Here is a 19,083-nt window from a genome sequence, read left to right on the forward strand (position 1 = left end):
AGAAACTGTGGTACAAATACACAATGGAATATTATGCAGCTGTCAGGAGAGATGAAGTCATGAAATTTTCCTATACATGGATGTACATGGAATCTATTATGTTGAGTGAAATAAGTCAGGAGAGAGAGAAAAATGCAGAATGGTCTCACTCATCTATGGGTTTTAAGAAAAATGAAAGACATTCTTGCAATAATAATTTTTAGACACAAAAGAGAAAAGAGCTGGAGTTCCAGCTCACCTCATGAAGCTCACCACAAAGAGTGATGAGTTTAGTTAGAGAAATAACTACATTTTGAACTATCCTAATAATGAGAATGTATGAGGGAAGTAGAAAGCCTGTCTAGAGTATAGGCGGGGGTTGGATGGGGAGGAGGGAGATTTGGGACATTGGTGATGGGAATGTTGCACTGGTGATAGGTGGTGTTCTTTACATGACTGAAACCCAAACACAATCATGTATGTAATCAAGTTGTTTAAATAAAATATAAAAAAAAAAGAAACTCTGGGGCCCGGAGAGATAGCACAGCGGTGTTTGCCTTGCAAGCAGCCAATCCAGGACCAAAGGTGATTGGTTCGAATCCCGGTGTCCCACATGGTCCCCCGTGCCTGCCAGGAGCTATTTCTGAGCAGACAGCCAGGAGTAACCCCTGAGCATCGCCGGGTGTGACCCAAAAACAAAAAAAAAAAAAAAAGAAACTGTGGCATGTATCCTTAGTGGAATACTATACAACTTGAGGGAAAATAGTGTTATGAAATTTGTTTATATATGAATGGACATGGAAAGTATCATGCTGAGTGAAAAGATTCAGAGGAAACAGGACATAGAATAATCAGACTCATTTGTGGGACCTATAAAAAACAAAGTATATACTTACCTGGCAGGGGCAATTTCATGATCACGAAGGTGGTTTCCCCACGGTGAGGCTCGCCCATTGCACTCCGGGCGTGCTGACCCCTGCGATTTCCCCACATGTGGGAAACTCAACTGCATAATTTATGGTAGTGGGGGACTGCGTGCACACTCTCCCCTGAAAAAAAAGAAAAAAGAACCAAAGTATGAGAATAATGAGAATAATGCCCAAAGACAATAGAAACAAGGGCCAGAAGGACTGTCCCATGGTAGGAAGCTTGTCACAAAGACCTGGGGCAGGGGATGCAGTTGGGGCATAGAAATGTTCACTGTGAAAAATGATAGTTGGAAATTATTACTCTGGACAAGAATTAAGGAGGTAAAGTGATATGCATGTTACCCTTTCAGTAATAGTATTATAAACCCAAGTGCCTAAAAGGAATAAAAGAGTGAAAAAGATAAAGAAGTGTCTTTCATAAAGGCAGGCTGGGATTCAGGGTAGAGGCAGGGGCAGGAGGGAAACTGAGGACATAGTGGTGAAATATGCACTAGTGAATGAATGAGTATTGGAACACTGTATGGCTGAAATTCAAAGATGAACAACTTTGTATGTATATCTCACAGTGATTCAATAAAATAAAATCTCAATGGCTGAAGAGATAGTACAATGGGTAAGGCACTTGCCTTGTACACAGCCAACCCTGGAACCATATATAGTCCTCAGAACCCCACCAGGAGTAATTCCTAAGCACAGAGCTAGGAATAAACCCTTAGCACTCCCAGGTGCGGTCCTAAAACAAAACAAAAATGAATAAATAAAAAAGAAAAGCTTGGAAGGAAGGAAGGAAGGAAGGAAGGAAGGAAGGAAGGAAGGAAGGAAGGAAGGAAGGAAGGAAGGAAGGAAGGAAGGGAAAAAAGCTTCTAGGGCCAGAGTGATAGCACAGTGGTAGGAAATTTGCCTTGCACACAGACGACCCCATACAGCCAAGGGTTCAATTCCCAGCATCCTATATAGTCCCTTGAGCCTGCAGGAGTGATTTCTGAGCACAGAACCAGGAGGAACCCCTGAATGCCACTGGGTGTGGCCCAAAAAGAAGAACAAAAACAAAAAGAAAAAAAAAGCTTGTAATTATTTTACATTTTCCTCATTCTTTAAAGCAAAAACAAAAACAATCACCTAGCCTAGAGGGTATAATTTTCCAACTATTTTTCCCCCTAATGGTCCTTTCTGTTGTTGCTGAATCTGTAGGCGGTTTGACAGCTAAACTCATACAAACACACCCTCATCCCTTGGTGATCATTCTCACACAGATATTTCTCAGTGCTTTATTTACTTCTCAGATTCAGAATAAAAAATTTAAAAAGCAAAGATGTCATTTTAGAGGAGTAACACAGATTTCCAAATTTCAGAAAAATTGTACTCACATAACTACCCATTAGTACTTGAGTTCATTTCACTGTACTTTTCTCATGGTTAAATTTTCTAAAAGAAAAAAAAAATCATCTCTAAGGAGAATAACAGCATGGATAGAGAATATAATGCTAACTAGAAAGATTAAGTGAGAAAGACCAAGACTATATAATCTCATGTATACATGGAATCTAACATAAAATTGATTAAAATTTTTAATTTTTCTATTTGGGGGCGACACACTCAGTAGTGCTCAAGGCTCTGATCTCAGGGATTACTCTAGGCAGGAATTAGGGGACCAGCTGTGACTCAAACTTGGGTCAGCCACATGCAAGGCAAGTGCCCTTCCTACTGGCTTTTCTCTCCAGCCCCACAAGTTCAATTCTTTGGTAATTTGTTGGAACTCAGATGACTCATTGAGTAAATTCCTGCTGTATTGAGTAGCTCAGATCTAAGATCCCACCTTCCTCATAAATTCTGTTGGGCAGTGCTGGCTACCAGGATCCCAGAGCATGAGAAATCTGATGCTCATTTCTTACTGAGCTATTTCCTGAACCACATGCAGAGAGACAGAAACCAGCATGTGGTTGACCAGCAGTGGGGTCAAGTAGGTAAAATGGGTGAAGAGGGTGAAGAAGTACATTCCAAAAGAATTTCCAAAAGAAAAAGTTATAAAATGAATAACTGTAGTGCATGTTGTGTTCAGCAAGATGACTTGAAAGTGGCTAAGACTGAAGATAGATGTTAACATAGGAAAAGAACTTGGAACTAGGCAAAGTTATAACTGAGCTTCTTAAAATGATCTCCTCACTGTGTGCACATGTCCAAAGTTACTATGTGGTGCACCTAAAACTAATTTTTTGCATTTATTAAACTGGCTGCTGTCTCATGATGATGCCATAATCCTGATCAAATTACTCAGCCTACAGAGAGAGTTCAGTGGTGAGAGCACTTGCCTTCCACACAGCGACAAACTCATGTTCTAACCCAGCATCCCATATGGTCCCCTGAGGCCACCAATAGTGATTCCTAAGGAACAGCAGGTATTGTCTAAAACACACACACACCCCAAAAAAGGAACTCAGCCTTAGAAATATTTCATAACTTGTCCAAGATCCTACAAAACACAGAGTCAGATTCATTAAATTTCACCTCCCCTAAAGGAAGGGCCCTTGAGGGCCGGAGAAATAGCATGGAGGTAAGGTGTTGACGTTGCAAGCAGAAGGTCGGTGGTTCAAATCCTGGCATCCCATATGGTCCCCCGAGCCTGCCAGAAGCAATTTCTAAGCGTAGAGCCAGGAGTAACCCCTGAGCGCTGCTGGGTGTAACCAAGAAAGAAAGAAAGAAAGAAAGAAAGAAAGAAAGAAAGAAAGAAAGAAAGAAAGAAAGAAAGAAAGAAAGAAAGAAAGAAAGAAAGAAAGAAAGAAAGAAAGAGAGAGAGAGAGAGAGAGAGAGAGAGAGAGAGAGAGAGAGAGAGAGAGAGAGAGAGAGAAAGAAAGAAAGAAAGAAAGAAAGAAAGAAAGAAAGAAAGAAAGAAAGAAAGAAAGAAAGAAAGAAAGAAAGAAAGAAAGAGGAAGGAGGGAGGGAGAGAGAGAAAGAAAGAGAAAGAAAAGAAAGAAAGAAAAGAAAGAAAGAAAGAAAGAAAGAAAGAAAGAAAGAAAGAAAGAAAGAAAGAAAGAAAGAAAGAAAGAAAAGAAAGAAAAAGAAAGAAAGAAAGAAAGAAAGAAAGAAAGAAAGAAAGAAAGAAAGAAAGAAAGAAAGAAAGAAAGAAAGAAGAGGAAGGAGGGAGGGAAGGAAGGAAGAGGAAGGAGGGAGGGAAGGAAGGAAGGAAGAGAAAGAAAGAAAGAAAGAAAGGAAGGAAGGAAGGAAGGAAGGAAGGAAGGAAAGAAAGAAAGAAAGAAAGAAAGAAAGAAAGAAAAGAAAAGAAAAGAAAAGAAAAGAAAAGAAAAGAAAAGAAAAGAAAAGAAAAGAAAAGAAAAGAAAAGAAAAGAAAAGAAAAGAAAAGAAAAGAAAAGAAAAAGAAAGAAAGGGCCCTTGAGTCAAAACAAAAAGTTCTGTCCTCAGGTCTCTGGTCTGAGAGCTGGAATGATTTGGGAGTTGACACTTCCTGTTCTCTCTTTTTTCATCCTGTAATTTCACCCTCCTGATTCTGCAATATGAGAAGGGTGTATGTATCTTTATTACGATAAAGATAATCTCCATGTGCTAATGGGGATGAAGTTCATTGTTATTTAATCATTTTCTAAATCCTCTGAGGGGTAGTATTTACTCTTTGGATTGAGCTTTCAGAGCTAAGCGTTAGGGAAAATGTCAGGCAATTTGAACTGGCAAATGCATATTAATTTAATTGCTGAAGGCCGTTTCATTTTCCCCTTATCCTGAATGATCTAGTTCCTCAAAACTAGGAAATGGAAGGAAATAATTATTACAAAATACAAATGAGAGCAAATGAAAATTAAAGTTTTGTCTGCCTTTATTTGGAAATGCATAAAGAAGCATTGACATTGATGTTCATAGTCTGAGTATGATGATCAACAGATGTGAAAGACAAGCTAGCAAATGCCTGAACCAAAGGGGTTTGTTACCCCTCCCCCATTCTTCCTGTGTCACCTTACCTACAAGAAAGACCTGCCCATTTCTGGGAGGGGTCTTGGGGAGGTCTCAAAAGGTTTGGCCTGAAGGCCAGGAGGGGATTAGAGGATTGATGAAGGATGGAAGCTGCAGGAGGAGAGATGGTTGAAAGAAGCTAAGACACAGAGCAAGCTGAGGAGGGCATGCTTAAATAGGTTTAAGATATTAGGCCGCACATGTTGGCCAGGGCTGAATAAAGATGATATCTCCTGAAGAAGTCTGCTTGTGAGTTTTCTCCCCGCCACTACCTTGAAAGCTGCGGACCGGCTGGCTGGAGAGGGGGTTGCATGCATGTGGTTCTGGGCTGGAGGAGAAAGGCCTCTCATCCCTCTATCACCATCTACCACCATCCAAGACCATCCAAAGGGCTTTTATTCTACAGGGATTTACCTATTTTTCAAGGATAGTTTCGTTTTCTTGACTTCATGATCTGATGACAAGCACCACGAACTTTGCTTTCAAATGCTTAGAATGACGATTGGGAGAAGAAAAATATTTTCTTATGAGTTGAGGGAGTCGCCAGATTTAAAAATCAATACTACAAAGATTCAGCTTAAGTTTTAATCATTTCAATTAGAGAGTGAATGAGGCGGAAAGGCAGTTTCTCCTACACATCAGTCGCTTCCGGAAGGAATTCCTTCTCTTGGGCAAAAGGGAGCATTATATCTAGTTCTCGATATTAAACTGTATAATTTGAAGCCTTCCAAAGCACACAATATAGAAATTAACCACTTGTTTCTGTCAAGAACTGGAAGTAAATATTTTTGGTTTTATGGCCATATGATTTCTATTGCAACCACTCAACAGAACTCTTGGAATTCAAAAGCAGCCCTTGGCAAAAATGTAAATAACCAGTGAGACTAGGAAGCCCTATTTATAGACTTTGGAATTTTGATTTTTATATATATAATTTCATATGCCATGAGATATTAGCGTTCTGGTGGTTGTTTTCACAACGTAAAGCCATGAATTAACTTCCTTTAGTTAGCTCAAAAACCAGATTAATGTGGAGAGAAAGGAACTCTTATTTACTGCTGGTGGGAATGCCGCCTAGTCCAACCTTTATGGAAAGCGATATGGAGATTCCTCCAAAACCTGGAAATCAAAAACCAGATTAATCACTTGGACTGAATGACTAAAGTTGTCAAGTCCCTGTTACAATCTGTCCTGGTAATCTTGAAAGTATTTTTCATCCCAGCCAAAGCCTGTTGTTTTTTCCAAGAACTTGGTCTGACATTTAGGAATTGACTATGGATGCCTCTTTATAGAAAACTATTTTACCTGAGGTTCTGAAAATGGGAATTGCAACCTATACGTTAACCTCCCCTTCCTAATTTGGATGTTTCAGTAAATTATCTATCCAACCCTGGAAATGATTATTAGGAAATACAAATCTTCTTTGAAACTCTTTGTTTGAAGCTGTTTGGAAGAGCATCATCTTTATGGTAATTAGAAACTAGGAACTTGATGCTTCAGCGGTTGGTGGAAGAAATGACAAATGGTCTAAATCAGGCACTAGTCTGGCAGGCCAGGGAGAGTGAGGGGCCAGGGGACAGACATCCCAGGTGGCTAGAATCCTGGGAACCAGCAACAAGGAAAGCCCAGTGGTAATTATAGATTGAATTCAAACCCTGAAATGTGTCCGTTTTCACACTGGAATTTATTATCCTCACTAATGACAGCCTAGTTGGTGATATGTCAACATTTTAATTCTGAATAAGTGTTAATTGGGTAGTTCAGTGCTGAAATTATTTGTTACCTAAAACACTGCCACAACCTGAAGTTCTCTGATTTTTATAATTACAGAGCACACAGAGAATTTCTTTCTCTGGGTTTGATGGCTTTGTACAAAGGGTACTTAGAGGCACACGCTTTGGATCCATTCATAATTCAGAGCTATAATTATTAGCCTTAGTGGTGACTCGCTCGAGAAGCCAGAGTCTTCCTAAGTGGGTCTGTGAATAGGGTGGGGGCTGTTTAGTATCATGAACTTGAACTCGAGCTGAAATTGACTTCTGTGGAGGAAAGCACTGTTGTGTTGTGCTGTATGTATGTTTGAGACTTGACAGAAATATAGGTCCAGAGTATTCTTATCATAGGGAAATTCAGCATGATGGGGAAGGGCGGTTTTCTATATAAAATTATGGATGTTCACTTGGGGTGATCATTTATTCACAAGGCATGTGAGGTTGAATTGATATGGCATTCACTTGAAACTTTCACAGAGCTGCATGTCAATTATATCTTTATTAAAGAGGGTGTGATCTTGTTTCTGTTTCCAACTCTCTGCAATCAATATATTGCCCATCCAGTGTGAGCTCAAGTTCTGCTTCCCCTGGAAGCCCAAGAGCTGGCTTGGCTGTCATTTGCTTCCTGTCAGTTTTTTTGGTTTTGTTTTGGGTTATTTGGAAATCACACCTGGCTATTTCTGATGCAGTTTACCTGTTCTACCTGTGGTGCTGGGGATTGAATCCAGGCATCTCATGTCTCACATACAAAACTTGTCCCCTTTGAGTGGTCTCCCCTACCCTGGTCAATTTCTTTTTTAAGTTTAAAGGATCTCATTTCTCCACCAAGGCACATGTTGCTTTTGGGGCCAGAGCAAGAGCACAATAAGGTGGGAGTTTGCCTTGCACATGGTCTACCTGGAATTGATTCCCAACATTTCATATGGTCTCCCAACCATGCCAGGAATGAGTTCTGAGCATAGAGCCAGTAGTAGCCCCTAAGCACCACTAGATGTGGCCCTCAAACAAACAGACCAAAAAAATTTTACGCTAAAATCTCCATACCAAAGATTACCATTTTTATCATGTTGAATATATAGCCTGTGGCCGTAAGTGCACTGATTAAACTCTGATATGTTCATTCTCCTTTCCCAGTAATCCCTGAAAAGCACCATATTATTTTCTAATTAATGCATCTGACTATTTTCCCACCTTTAGTTCTTGGGCCATACCCAGCACCATGCAGGGCATACTTCTGGTTCTGTGCTCAGGGATTGTTTTGGCAGTATTCAGAATTCATATGGGACATTAGGTATTGAACTTGGTTAGTTGCCTGCAAGGTAACTGTACTATCACTCCAGCCCTAAATGATTGCTTTCTAAAGAAAGGTAAATGGACAATTATTCACTAGAAAACCTATTTTCTACAGGTTCTTCTCCAAGAAAAGTACATCCACATAGCTATAGTATTTCAGATTATTGGAGAAAATGTCAACAGGAAAGCAAATAACCAACAGCTAGTTTGGGAGATTCTATTTTTTTTTTCCAAATGTGCAGGCTTTTTCCTCTGTTCTCTGCTTATGAAAATCTAGAAATTTTGTTTTTGTTTTTGGGTCACAGGTGGTGATGCTTAGGACTTATTCCTGATTCTCTGCATAGGGATAGCTCCTAAGAGGTGCCAGGGATTTGAACTGTGACACAGTGTGCAAGGCAAATACCTTAAAAGTTGTAATATATCTCTAGTCCTGCTCCTGCAATCTAAATGCCAAATAAACCAACACACACATACATACTATAAGAATAATACCCCAAAACAGTAGAAATGAGGAGGGAAGTACAGTGAGGACAGAGAAGAGACCACTATATCAATAATAGTTGAAAACAAAACAAAACAAAACAAAAAAGTAGTAGGAAATGATTATTCTGGACAAGGACTGGGTGCTAAAAGGAGATAAAAAACATATGCATGATACTCCCGCACTAACAATATTGCAAACCATAGTATCTAAAAGTAAAAAAAGATAGAGATGAGAAAGGGAGAAAATAAAAAATTGTAAGCATAGGAGCAATTTGGTGGGGGGGGGGGCTGAGGAAATTGGTGACAGGAATTGAACAGTGGTAAAAAAGATGGGTGTTGAAACATTGTATGACTGGAACTTAACTATCGACAACTTTTTAAACTCGATATTATGGTGATTTAATTAAAAATAAATAAATAAATAAATAAATAAATGGCATATAAAGAGTCCATTGTTGAAAGACAGCAATACCTGCTCTCCACCTAGAAGGGCTGCCTTGCTTGCCAGTCCCCACTCCACTCCCTTAGGCTACTCTGAAGATGAAGAATTGCCGGTTTTCTCAAAGCAGAAAGACTTTCTGGACAGAGTTGCTAGTTGTGATGCAGAGATGAACTCTTCAGCCCTGGGGTAATCTTGGCTGGTCTTTTTGCATCCTATGGGCAGTGAACAGAAGATTGGAGGGACCCACATCTCCTGCCTCCTATTTGAAGGTTTATGCTGCCATGGTTGAATAGATGGCCAGGTTGGAAGTCTACATATCAGCCTAGTGTTCCTAAGAGGCAGACTTTACACATGCAGAAACCAGCCCTGAAGGACCATCTATCTCTCCCATCTGTGCTTGAGCATCCTAGTGGACTAGTCTATCCAAAGGAAGAAGAGTCTCAGGGGAAGCCTCAGCATCCCAAGGCCCAACCAGGGGGCTTCAAGTCACCTGCATGCTTTGGTCACTCTCACTGTGAAGGTACCTTGAGTTTCAATAAAGGAATCTTTCTCCCAATGAGTTCTCAGCTCCTGGTCTGGCTAAGCCACATGTTGAATGGGGCTGTGGTTTGCAGCCATGCACTGTTGTGCAAAGATTTTAAACCACTGGGTTAGCAGGTAGAGGAGAGGAGGGCTCCAGAATAGAAAGTTCTACTGTGTAGCCATTCAGGGCTTGAGTAGAATTTTCTAGTTCTTTCCGCCAACACTCAGACACCTGGTTTGCAGATGTGAGCGCTTCACTACTTGGTGGAGTTTGTGTGTTGAGCCAGAGGGCAGGTGATTAAAAAGTCATCATGGATCAAGCAGGTATTTTCATAATCTGAAAGAATTTCTAAAGAAAACATGCTGTGAGCAGTAGAACTATTGTAAGAGTTGGAAGAGTCCTTGTGAAGAGTGAGAAAAATAAGCTCTAAAACATGAAAAATTGGGTCTGTGCAAAAAAAACAAACAAACCAAGAAAAGTATGTTTTTGATGAGAAGGCAGGGAAAGAGGAAAGGGAAGGTGTGAACCATGTTTGGAGCAGAGACCCATGACATATTATCTAGGAAAGATCTGATCTTATCTGAACTGGAATGAAAGTCTTTCCCTTCCTTCCTTTCTTTCTTTCTTCCTTTCTTCCTTCCTTCCTTCCTTCCTTTCTTCCTTCTTTCCTTCCTTCCTCTCCTCTCCTTCCTTCTTTCCTTCTTACCTTCCTTCCTTCCTTCCTTCTTTCCTTCCTTCCTTCCTACCTTCCTTCCTTCCTTCTTTCCATCCTTCCTTCCTTTCATTCTACCTTCCTTCCTCCTTCCTTCCTACTTTCCTTCCTTCCTACCTTCCTTCTTTCCTTCCTTTCTCCTTCCTTCCTTCCCTCCTTTTGTTCTTTCTACCTTCCTTCCTTTCTTCCTTCCTTCATCCTTTTTTGGTCCTTTTTTGCTTCTTTCTTTCTCTTTCTTTCTTTCTTTCTTTCTTTCTTTCTTTCTTTCTTTCTTTCTTTCTTTCTTTCTTTCTTTCTTTCTTTCTCATCTTGCCTTTTTTCTTCCTTTCTTATCCTCCCCCTAGGGGCTCTGTACTCAGAAGTCACCCCTGGTAGTTTTTGGGCACGCTACACAATGTCCAAAATCAGGGGATTGAATCAGTGTTGATCTTGTGCAAGATAAGCGTCTTAACACTGTACCATCTTCTCATTCAGACACAGAAATTGTGAATTCCATCCCTGGTTATTTAAATATAAACCACATCAGCATACTTGAGAAGTGGCCTAGGACCAACACATGTATGACTGCTTTAAAAATATTTATACAAAGGATTACAAAACAGCACCGACTGCTCTGCCTCTTGTCTTTTTTTCTTATTCATGTGGAATAAATTTTGGAGTTTGTTTCCTGTTAGCACAAACAGCGCGCTCTCTCTCTCTCTTTCTATTCTCTCTCTCTCTCTCTCGCTCTCGCTCTCTCACTCTCTTCTCTCTTTCCCCACTCCTCACTTTCTTCTCTCTCTAACACACCCACACACACTGTCTACAATATGTCATCATGTGACATAATCCATCCCATCATCACACCATCATGTTGGAGGTTAGATTTCAGTATATGAATTTGGGGACATTCATTCTCTGGCACCATGTAATGAAACATTCTTCCTTGGAGCACGGGAGCTAGTGCAGGGTACATACCTTGCATGCACCTAACCCCTATTTGATCACACCATTTGGTACCCAAACAACACCAGACAAAGCTCTGGAGCCCCTGCAAGCACCCCCAGGGCAGTACAGATAACCCCTGGCCTCCCAAGGGCTCATGTAACATGGCATCCTCAAGCTGTAGCTTTGAATCACCACTTTGTTGACCAAGAATCACCAGGAGTGACTCCATCCCTGCCCTGTCCCTTGAGCACCATTTGGGAGTCCCTCGCATCCCATTCTTATGATACAGGAAAAATGTCATGAACTGCACTTTATCAACTGGGTATCAACTTGGCATTTTTGCCAAGGGAAACAACCTGAACATTGCTGCCCATTTCTAAATGTAGATTTGCATGACTACTATGTCACTGTCTTCTTCATCACCTCCTACAGGTGACTGTAGGAGTTCCCATTAACTATTTGAGATCAGTAGGGTAATTGGCTACACTTTACTGCTAAATGTTCCAACCACTGGCTCTTTGGGCACTTTCCCAGCTAAATTTCTGGTGGTATTGCCTATTTTTATATTAAAACTCTCTAATCCAAAGTCATATCTTTCTGGAAGGCTAGACTTTTAGAGTATTAGCTTAATGATTTACTGTAAATTACTGAGTCATTTGGCTTGCTTAAGTATCTAACCTAGTACCGAAAAATTATTTAAGTGGTCACATAAGAACAGCAGAATATTCCCATGGAAAGCCAAAAGAATCATTTCCATACTTTTATTGTCTACAGAGAAGTGTAATCCTCTAAAATGTTAAAATTGTAGGTATAATTACTTTTAAGTTTTATTTCTCACCTGATGGTAATCCCCACATTAACATTTTCTTTCTCTTTCTAATGTTTGTAAATGATCTTTCCAGGAGACCAGAGATCCCTTGCATGCTCCATATGCAAAAATAAAACAAGTAAAATCAATCAACTAGAGAAAATACAAAAGTCCAACCCCAATATACAAAAAATAACTCAGGATATTTGGGTAGAAATTTTGGGGTTTTTCTAATACTTTTGTTTACTTCTAGTTTCATTCTGAAATAAATGGTAATATTGCAGTCCTCTAGTGTTTTTTTAAAGGAACATGATCCTGTATCTTTGATTATTTTTGAGTACTTCCAGTATATATTTATGTGTGTGTGTGTATCTATACACACATGATTATGGGTTTTACTTTGCTTGTTTGTTTTGTGTCTGGGGGGCCACAGTTGATGGTACCCAGGAGTTTACTCCTGACTCTGAACTCAGAAATTACTTCTGGCAGGCCAAGGGACCATATGGGATGCAGAGGATCAAACAGCTCACCTGCATGCAAGGCAAGAGCTGTATTTGACAAAACCCACTGTACTCTTTCTCCAGCCGCTGGGTTTTACTTTTCTTAACTATAAGTGATCAAAGGGAGTAGAACCATGGCTCAATGGACTGAGCACATACTGTGTATGCAGGACTGAGTTTGATTTTTAGCCTCATGTGACCTACTGAACACAACCTGAAGTGACTTCTGAACACTAAGCCAGGATTAGCCTCTGAAAGTCCCCAGGTATGACCCCAAAACAGACGAAGAAAGATTACAGGGCTGAAGACATAGTATGAGAGGTTTAGTGCTTGCTTTGCCTAACTCTGTTTCCTACTCTGTATATAGTCACAAAGCACCACCAGGGGTGATCCCTGAGCACAGAGATAGGAGTCAGCACAGCCTGGTGTGGACTCAAAACAAAAACATCCCTAATGAGCCTATAATGGTCTTTTGTCTATTAAAGCTATATTTTAAGTTGTGCCATAGTTAACTGGGAATATTGTTCCATGATTTAAATTTTTTTCTTAGGTTTTAAAAGTGAAGATTTCAGTCTAGATGCATATTTATCTTGATACTTATAAATGCACATGAAGATCAGTGTCTGTACAAAAAGAACAAATATCCCCCAAAGAGTGGTATGAAATTAAGCTTTGTTCTGTACAGAATTTCTCTGAGGATAGGAGTTTCTTTCCTTTTCCTTCCACCATCTCATAATTTCTACTTAAAAAAAAAAGTTTTATGAAGTCAAAGCATTGGTATCCTCAGAACTTGGAGAATTGGTTCTTCGCAAAGAATACTAATGCAACAAAGAAATGGGATTATGTTTGATGTAGTGAGACAGACTCTTCTCATCCAAATCCACATGACTAGCTGGTTTGAGAGGTGAAATATCTCCCCATGAGCTTTGTTTATATCTGTTGATCCCCAGTTTCCTGCCCTTATGGGCAAAGCACATTACATATGGGACAGCTTCAGTGAACTTCAGCCCTGTACCTCTTGCTTTTGTGGGCCCCCACACCTTCATTTGGTGACTTTCCTTAATGTCAGTGGATTGACTGTTCAGTGTCACCCCAGAGAATTCATGTTGTAGGCAGGAGTCAAGATTCATCCATTTTCCTGCCACTCTGGAAAGGCTAGTGCTAATCCTTCCTCCTACATGTTACAAAGGATCAAGGATTAAGCCCAGTAAGACATGGCAGAGTTTTGTATGTGTTTTTTGGTTTCGGTTAATTCATTTGTTTTGTTTTGTTTTTTGATTTTGGCTTTTGACCCACCCCTGGCAGTACTCAGAGATCACTCCTGGCTCTGTCCTAATAAATTATTCCTGGCAGTGCTTGGAAGACAATATGAGATGCCAGGGTTGGCTACATGCAAGGCAAGTACCCTACCTACTATACTATTGCTCCATCCCACATTATTTAGAATATTATTATCATCTTTATACTCCTTAGCATTGCACTTGATACACAATATGTTTTATTTTGTTTTATTTGGGGAGGATCACAACCAGTGGTGCTCAATGCTTATTCCGACTCCTGAACTTAGGAGTCATACCTGGTGGGCTCAAGGGATTATATGGGATGCTGGGGGTTCAACTCAGGTTGACTGTATGGAAGGCAAGTGCTTTATTTGCTGTATTGTCTCTGTAGCCCAATTACACTCTCAAAGATCCTACCCAACCTTGCCATCCACACTATCTGTAGTGCAGGTTCTGGCATGATGGTTTTTCAACATCTGTCTTACAAGAAGTTAGATGCTAAAGTCAAGCTTTCTGCTATGACATTTAAACTCAGTTTCTCCAGAGGACTAACATTGTAAGAGAAACAGCAGCAATAGTTATTGAGTAGAGGAACAGTATCTTTCCAACCATCGACTATTGTCAAGAACATTCTTCAAGTTATTTCACTTTAGCTTAGTTCTTTTGTCCAGGAGTTCTTTAGTCTGGGAACCTATTGCAGACCATCTCATATGATCCGTTAAAACCTATCAGGAGTGATTTCTGAATGCAGAGCCAGGAGTAACTGCTGAGCCCCACTGGAAGTGGCTCAAAAACCTTAAAAAAGAAAAGAAATGGTCTCTGGGAGCTAGAGTGATAACATTGCAGTAGGGTGTTTACTTTGCACATAACTGACCCAGGACCCAGCATCTCCTATGGTCCCCCAAGCCTGCCAGGAGCAATTGCTGAGTGCAGAGGCAGGAGTAACCCCTGAGTACCCCTCTACCTACCCCCAAAGAAGTTGTGATTGTTGATTTTTTTTTCTTCTTGTAAAAATTGACGTGAATATACACATCATAGTGCTGAAACTGAACTTCTCATCCAGTAGAAACAGAATTTGAAGTTTTGACGATTGGTCTTCCCAAGACTAGCAAAGTGCAGTTTCTTTTTTTTTTTTTTTTTGGTTTTTGGGCCACACCCGGCGGTGCTCAGGGGTTACTCCTGGCTGTCTGCTCAGAAATAGCTCCTGGCAGGCATGGGGGACTATATGGGACACCGGGATTCGAACCAACCACCTTTGGTCCTGGATCAGCTGCTTGCAAGGCAAACACCGCTGTGCTATCTCTCCAGGCCCCAAAGTGCAGTTTCATACCTCTGTCACAGTGTCCTCCCAGCCTCAGCTGGTTACCATGTTCTATGTTCCAAACATCTTCTGAATGCTGTCTTCTGGTTTCTTGCCCCTTCATATTTCTTTTTCATATTCAGTATAGAATTTAGTAAATGACAAGATATTGAACATTGTTTTAAAATGGGCTTTGTCTTAGATTTTGCTCAACTATAGGTGAAGGTCCTTCTTTTTTAAAGATTTATTTAAGGCAAGTAAAGCTGATAAGCTATGATGTTTCTCATAGATTATTAAACATATGTCTGAATGATCATATTTTCCATTTCTATGGGTTTTTTGGGGGAAATAATAGCTCCATAATATGTTGAAACAGAATTGGAAAAGAAAGTTCATAGAAAATAAGTTTTAGTTACAGATTCATAATATAGTTTCTTGGGAGAATGATACTAAATTATACTATACTAATAATTTAAGCATAATGACCTTTCTTATGGAAAATGTTATCCCTTATTGTGTGTAGAAATTCACTAAACTGATAAATGTGATATTTACAGTTTCTTCTTTTCTTCTCCTCTTTCTCCTCCTCTACTTCCTTCCCCTTCTCCTTTATCTCCTTCTTCTCTTTTGATTTTTGTGAAGTAAGGTAGTTTTTATTGAAACTTAGAGAGATGCGAGGAGAAAGAGATGGAGATGTGTGTTCAAGAGAGAACATGGGTGTGAAGAGGGTGAGTTGAGGGATGAGTAGAATAATGTCTGAAGGTCACAAAATAACCTGGCTTTGTGGGGATTCTGTCCTTTCTCTAATAAGTTTTAGGTTCTGTTTGCAGTGAGAGAAACAGAGACGCACAGAGAGATAGTGTTTCTGCTTTGCTTTCTGCAAAATTCATTTTCATATTTGCTGTTTCTGCTGAAGTAGCTCTGCTAGAGAGTTATTCTATTTTCTCTAACCCGATTGATTCATTAATGTCAGGTCACCCCACTTCTCTAGGCCATGCCAGGTAGCTCTGTCCCTTTGGGGCCATGATTTTGAAAATTAGATTGACTTTTTTTTTTTGGTTTTTGGGCCACACCCGGCAGTGCTCAGAGGTTTCTCCTGGCTGTCTGCTCAGAAATAGCTCCTGGCGGGCACGGGGGACCATATGGGACACCGGGATTTGAACCAACCACCTTTGGTCCTGGATCGGCTGCTTGCAAGGCAAACGCCGCTGTGCTATCTCTCCGGGCCCGATTTTGAAAATTAACTGCAGCTCCTGTTGAGCTGAAAGGTGACTGAGGTAGAGCTTGAATTCCAGCCAGCTTCAGGCAAGGTTAACTGCCCCAGAGGCCACAGGAGGCAGCTGTGTAGAGCCAGGTCAAGTGAAAGAGAAAAATGCCAGTAGTGGTTATCCTGGCTTTCATTATTGTCCTGTTCTACTAGTCACCCCTTTACTGGAAAGAAGGCAGAAGCCAACACTTTACCTTTCTGGGATGTTCTAAAATCAGGAAAACAGCACTTTCAATCCTTCCCGCAAGCAGATGTGTGTTGCTGCATGAGAAATTAATGGTGTCATTGGGCCTTACAGGGGCCTTCATTTTTCCTTTTAGAAAGATAAATATGGGGTATCTGCGGTGATGTACATGATGTGTGAGCTGGGGCAATAGAGTGCCAGGTTTAGCAGAAACAGAGATAAGAATGTAGAGTGTGGACATCACTGCAATATTTTATGAACATTAGGATGGCTGATGTATGTATGTGCCTGCCAGACAAAAGATTATTTTTCCAGTTAGTAGAAACATTAGTTGCTTATAGAAATTTGTTTTAGCTTTATTTTTATAAACTTATGTGTATTTGGAACTGAACTTAAATTACTCAGTTATCTATCTCCTTAAATCATGTAAAGATTGTGAATCAGGATAGACTATAATTGTGACCATTACAATTAAGAAGCTTATTAATAAACATATTTCTCTTTAATTATTAAAATAGAAAAAGTTTTTTAAATGATTTTTACTTACAATCTCTTTCACAAAAGAAAGTGTACTCATCCCCAGGTATCTATAAATATATAAAGTAGGTATACAAATAAGTATTTACTGAGAATAAATTCTAAATAAATTTCTTTATAAATGGCCTGACATTCACTTCACAATCCCACAAGGGGATGTGACCCATAGTTTAAGAAGCTAGAAAACAGAGCAATCTCAATTCAGTATATATGATTAGTATATATATTATTATATTATTATTATTATTATGCTTAAGAATTTTCTCATGCCCCTAAAAATTACAACTAGTATTTTATTTTTTTTATGTTTTTAATTATTTTTGTTTTGTGGTGAGGTCAATACCCAGAGGTACTCAGGGCTTACCTGGCTATGCTCAGGGATCACTCTTTGAGCTTTCTGGGGGACCACAAGCAATGCTGGAGGTCTAACAGAGTTGGTTATGACAAGAAAGATGCTTTAACCATTTTGCTATCGCTCAGGCCTACTGTAACTGGTATTTTAGCTTTTGCATGATCAGGAAAGTACCACCCTGGGATACACTTGCATAGATTTATTGCCATCACTTAACGTTCATATTTTTACATTAAGCCAAATGGCAGTCAAATTATATTTGAGAATTTAAAAATATATATGGTTTTGAATAATAATTTTGGGATATTTGCAATTGAAGTAACATTAATATAAATGTAAATGTTAATTGTGCTTTTATCACCATAGTCTGTACCATTTGAAAAAAATTGTTTTGTTTTATTTTGGACTCTATTCAGCTGTATGCAGGGCTGATTCCTAACTCTCTGCTCAAGGGTCATCCCTGGAGTGCAAGACCAGTGCTTTATTCACTGTACTTTCTCATTGGCCTCAACAGCTCATTTTCTTAGAGAATTTCAAGTCTCTTTCTCCTTATTCTAAAGTTTAATTCTTCTATATATCCTGTCTGTATGAAGCCTAACATAATTTGGATGCTACCTAGATTTCTCTAGAATTGGCAGTCCTGGGGGACTCTGAGAAATTGATTTTTCTCAGACAAATTGCTTTTGGACTCACATATAAAGAGTCTTTATAGGAATAAATGAACAATTTGGGGTCTAAGATGCCAAACTTAGATCCCAAATTTGGATCTTGGAGAACTGAGGAGACTCATTAACCTTAACCTTTTCACTTTAAAGAGAATCTAAGAATCAAAAAGATAGTGTAGGGTTCAGGTCCTTGCCTTATAAGTAGTTGACCTGATATGATGCCAACATTGTGGTCACAGGAGCATAGCCAGGAACAACCCCTGAACACAGAATCTGGAGTAGTCCTGAACACTGCTGAATGTGACCCAAACTCTTCTCACACACACACACACTCTCCCCCTAAAAAAAGAAAATATATGGGGCTGGAGCAGTACATAAGCAGTAGGATACTTGCCTTGCATGTGCTGACCTAGGACAGACCCTGGTTCGATCCCCTGGCATCCCATATGACTCTCCAAGCTAGGAGCAATTTCTGAGTGCTTAGCCAGGAGAAACCCCTGAGCATCACTGGGTGTGGTCCCCCCCCCAATTTTTTTTTTCTTAAAAGGAAAGAAAGAAAAAGAAAAAAGAAGAAAACAATCTTTTTTGTGAAAACATCCTGGAAAATGAAACGATTAAGAAGGAGTAGAATATTGGGGCCGGACTGATAGCACAGTGGTAGGGCTTGCATGCTGCCAACATGGTTTTGATTCCTGACATCCCATATGGTCCCCCAAGACTGCCAGAAGTGATATCTGAGTGCAGAGCCAGAAGTAATCCCTGAGACTGCTGGATGTGGCCCAAAACAAACAAAAAAGGGAGTTGAATAGAACATTAAAAATAAATAGACTTTGTGTTGGAAATAAGCTGAAAGAATAGCTTAGTAACTTTTATGCAGAAAAAGACAAATTGAAGAGACATTTTTAAAAGCATAAATGAATCCAATTAAGTTAAATTTTCTCTATGCCTAGAACACCTCTTCGGAATCTGTGTTATTTACATGAAAGTAGAAATTGTGGGTGACCAGTGATAGATATTAGGAGCCATTTGCATTTGAAAATGTACAAGAAGGAATGAGAATAGTAGAGGCAGAAAAAGAAAAGTACAGGCAGATGAACATGACTGTAGTATCAAGGACAAAGACTACAATGAGCTGGTTCATCAACCAGCTGTGGTAGGAACCTGAGAGGT

At 39.8% G+C, this 19,083-nt stretch overlaps 1 protein-coding gene and 1 non-coding gene across 2 annotated transcripts in view; both read left to right on the top strand.

Annotated features, from left to right (window-relative positions):
- CACNB2 (calcium voltage-gated channel auxiliary subunit beta 2) overlaps positions 1–19,083 on the top strand; it is a 296,476-nt gene that overhangs the window by 171,085 nt on the left and 106,308 nt on the right. The window lies entirely within an intron of this gene.
- On the top strand, positions 868–1,031 carry LOC126014637 (U1 spliceosomal RNA). Its single transcript, XR_007497645.1, has one exon. It is a non-coding gene; the product is annotated as a U1 spliceosomal RNA (small nuclear RNA).

Source organism: Suncus etruscus, chromosome 7, assembly GCF_024139225.1.
Source record: "Suncus etruscus isolate mSunEtr1 chromosome 7, mSunEtr1.pri.cur, whole genome shotgun sequence".
In the NCBI taxonomy this organism is placed as follows: Eukaryota; Metazoa; Chordata; class Mammalia; order Eulipotyphla; family Soricidae; genus Suncus; species Suncus etruscus.